Raw genomic sequence first — 4490 nt, forward strand, 5'->3', positions numbered from 1 at the left:
CCTGCATCTTCTGTTTTACACTCTTTTTACTATATTCTCTTAGAAATTCACGTAATTTATCAATAGATTCCTGACGCACAGTACAAATACTACTACAGTTCCAAGTGTACACTGGGGCTTTTGGACGTCTCCCCATAGCCTCAGCAGCCATTACTTCTTCCTCATTTCTTGGGACCATTTTCTCTTTTTGCATCACACAACCATCCTTAACTTCGTATGCTCTACCATTGGTGTCAACTGCATGCAACAAACTATTACTTTGAAGATAACTCTCTTCATTAAAAAATGGTTCAGTACTTGAACTGTGTTTCCATTCTCCCAAGAACACTTTACAAAAGTTACTTTTTTTCACTTCTCTTTTCCTTTTGCTGACTTCATTGCATTCACTAATTTTTCTAATCTACGCATCCTATTCAAAATTAGAATAAAAAGTTTTCTTTTTATTTCTAAAGCCTTACATACAATATTTTCTATACATTTTTTTTTCTTAATAAATTGTTTTTTTCTTATATTTTTTCACATCCTTTAGCAAATTTAACATCACTCTTCTATGAAACATTTTTTGACGAATGTTTTTAAAATCTAATTTTCGTGTTAAATCACTTTGACATACTTCTGATTGTACATTAGCTTTTTTTTTTGCTGTTGACTGTGTTGTTGCTTTGTACATAAAACTCTTTGTTTTACAGTTATTTTTGCCATTTTTTTGTTTTTTGAAAATCTTTAAGAAATCTCTGCTCTGCTTACCAGTAGACTTTTTCTTTTTGCCATCTCCAGCTTCTTCTGCTATTTTTTTCCCCAGTTTTGTCCAGATATACTTGTTGTTGCTTTTCTTTCCTTTTTCTTGTCCTTAAAGGCATTTTATTTTCACTGTTGCTCAGCAATACCTGCAAGGAACTAAAAAAAATCCTTTTTGTAATTATAATTCATTAAAATATTTTTTTTTACTTTTCATTTATTTCAAATGTTTATCCATTTGTCTCTCATTTGTGATTTACTAATTTGTGCACAGTACTAACCACCACAGTTGAAAAAAAACAAGCTGCCCCTTTCCTGCAAGTGCATTTTTTAACAGAACAACCGCAACACAAATTATATCTGTGGCCACAATTCCTGTGCGCACACAGCCTCATGGTGTGCTTCTAAGCAGAAAACAGAATTTGATTTGCAAATAATTCAAAGCACATTTACTACTCTGGTAGATCAAGTGATAATTGCTGTTACAGCCTTACACATTTTACCTGGAAAATCACAGAGGCAGAAAAGAGCACATTTCCTAACAGCTACTTCATACCATAAGTATCTGCAACCTGGGTGAGTGTTTAGAGTAGAGCAAAGAAAAAGAGGCCTTGGTGACGTTGAATGTGTTTGCATTACACACAGACCTGAGTAGTACGCATGGGAGTGTTGGAGAAGCTGCTGCGTGTGTCCCAAGAGTGTGTTTCTGCAGACTATGTATTGTCAGCTGCAAGAGACATGAGCAAGGAGATTTCCAGAACTGCATGAAGACTACAGGGATGTACGTAACAGTGCATGTGTGCTAAGGGATAATTTGTGAAAACACACCAGTCTGCCCCTTTCCTGGGATTGCAATTCTTACTGAACAACAACTTCACAAATTAAATCTCTGCCCACAATTCCTGTGCGCACACAGACTCATGCTATGTTTTTTGGAACAAAACAGTGTCCCTGAATAGTACCAATTTACTGTTACAGCCTGACACATTTCCCTTATCATTTACAGAAGCAAAAAACAGCACATGTCCTAACAGCTCCTTAAGACCATGACCATGTGTTACAGGGTGAGTGATTAGACTAGATCAATTTAAATGAGGCCTTGGTGACGTTGAATGTGTTTGCATTACACAGTGCTATCTGAAACAGCACACAGAGCTGAGTACTACACATGAGAGTGTTCGAGAAGCTGCTGCGTGTGTGCCAAGAGTTTGTTTCTGAACACTGTGTATTGTCTGGTGCAAGACAGATGTGCAAAGTGACTTCCAGAACTGCATGAAGACTGCAGGGATGTATGTAACAGTGCATGTGTGCTAAGGGATAATTTGTGTAAACACAACAGGCTGTCCCTTTCCTGGGACTGCAATTCTTACTGAACAACAACTTCACAATTAAATCTCTGCCCACAATTCCTGTGCGCACACAGACTCATGCCATCATTTTACACACATAACACAGGCTGCCCCTTTCCTGGGACTGCAATTCTTACTGAACAACAACTTCACAAATTAAATCTCTGCCCACAATTCCTGTGCGCACACAGACTCAAGCTATGTTTTTTGGAACAAAACAGTGTCCCTGAATAGTACCAAATTACTGTTACAGCCTGATACATTTCCCTTATCATTTACAGAAGCAGAAAACAGCACATGTCCTAACAGCTCCTTAAGACCATGACCATGTGTTACAGGGTGAGTGAATAGACTAGATCAATTTAAATGAGGCCTTGGTGACGTTGAATGTGTTTGCATTACACAGTGCTATCTGAAACAGCACACAGAGCTGAGTACTACACATGAGAGTGTTGAAGCTGCTGCGTGTGTGCCAAGAGTGTGTTTCTGAACACTGTGTATTGTATGGTGCAAGACAGATGAGCAAAGAGACTTCCAGAACTGCATGAAGACTGCAGGGATGTATGTAACAGTGCATGTGTGCTAAGGGATAATTTGAGTAAACACAACAGGCTGCCCCTTTCCTGGGACTGCAATTCTTACTGAACAACATCTTCACAAATTAAATCTCTGTCCACAATTCCTGTACACACACAGACTCATGCTATCATTTTACGCACATAACACAGGCTGCCCCTTTCCTGGGACTGCATTTCTTACTGAACAACAACTTCATAAATTAAATCTCTGCCCACATTTCCTGTGTGCACACAGAGTCATGCCATCATTTTAGGCACAACACAGGCTGCCCCTTTCCTGGGACTGCATTTCTTACTGAACAACAACTTCATAAATTAAATCTCTGCCCACATTTCCTGTGCGCACACAGAGTCATGCCATCATTTTAGGCACATAACACAGGCTGCCCCTTTCCTGGAACTGCATTTCTTACTGAACAACATCTTCACAAATTAAACCTCTGCCCACAATTCCTGTGTGCACACAGACTCATGCCATCATTTTAAGCACATAACACAGGCTGCCCCTTTCCTAGGACTGCATTTCTTACTGAACAACAACTTCACAAATTAAATCTCAGACAACAATTCCTATATACACACAGACTCATGCTGTGTTGGTAGGCACAAAACACAGGCTGCCCCTTTCCTGAGTTATCAATTCTTACAGAACTAATGCTTTTTCAAATGTGCTGCCGTTTTCCTCTCTTTTCTTTCAGTGATTTCTGCTAAATGCTAACCATCACAATTAAAAAGAAGCTGTCCTTTTCTTTCAACTGCAAGTCTTACTTTTCAACAGCAACACAAATTAAATCTCTGTCAACAATTCTTCTCTGCACACAGACTCATGGTTTGATGGTAGGCACAAAACAGTATTCCTCATTGTTACCAGTACACATTAACTTATGGTGAAAACATACTCCATAATATTTTACATATTCAAAACAGTTAAATATCTCCCAAAACAGAAAATGTAAATCACAACTTTAAACAAATAATCACAATTCTTTTTTTTATATCTAAATTAACCACAAACACCCACTCTCAAACTCATAACTCACCTTTAAAATTAGTTAGTTGTGAAAGAAATGTGGCAGTCACACAGCAGTTTATCAGACCAGAATCTCTGAGCTGAACACCTCTCTCCTCTCAGCAGAACCAGTTAATGGCACAGTTTCCCTCTCTTTTTTCACACATATACATGTTAGTTTCAAATCTCTGTGCTTCCCACATTTTTTCAAATGAAATCACACATTTCTATTGGTTGAAAACTTCAACCCCTTTCTAAATGTACCCTTCCCCCAACTTGACTTCTGCCTGCTACCATAGCAACAGGTCATGGAACACAGGTGTGAGCAGAGAGGTCAGAAGTTCAGCAGACAATGTTTCATTTTCAAAGAGCAAGACTGCTTGACTTTTCAAACCTAACAGCAAATCCAAACTAATGTTCTTTGTTCACACATTTTTCTCAACCAATACAAAACATGCTTTTTAAAATTTAAACATACAGCCTAGTTTTTAGTGTAGAATGGTTTGAAACAGCCAATGAGTTCTTTTTATAAAAAAAAGTATGTGTGCCTCCATTTTTCAACTGTCTTTCATTTCATATTGCCTTTCTACTGAAAGACACCTCCTGAGTGCATCCAGATCTCCTTGGAAGATGTTCACAGTGTGGATTGTAGGTCACAGCTATGTCTTCTGGAGTGAAAAGTATGCAAAAAAAAGAGGTATGGTGAGAGACCTTGCTTTGCCAAATGTAGACATTAAATGGATTGGTCAGAGAGGGTTAAAGTGGCACCAATTAATGCCTTTGGTGAAAACCTTTCTACATCTCCCACTGCCTAAC

This window comes from Triturus cristatus, chromosome 1_1 (assembly GCF_964204655.1).
Source record: "Triturus cristatus chromosome 1_1, aTriCri1.1, whole genome shotgun sequence".
Lineage (NCBI taxonomy): Eukaryota > Metazoa > Chordata > Amphibia > Caudata > Salamandridae > Triturus > Triturus cristatus.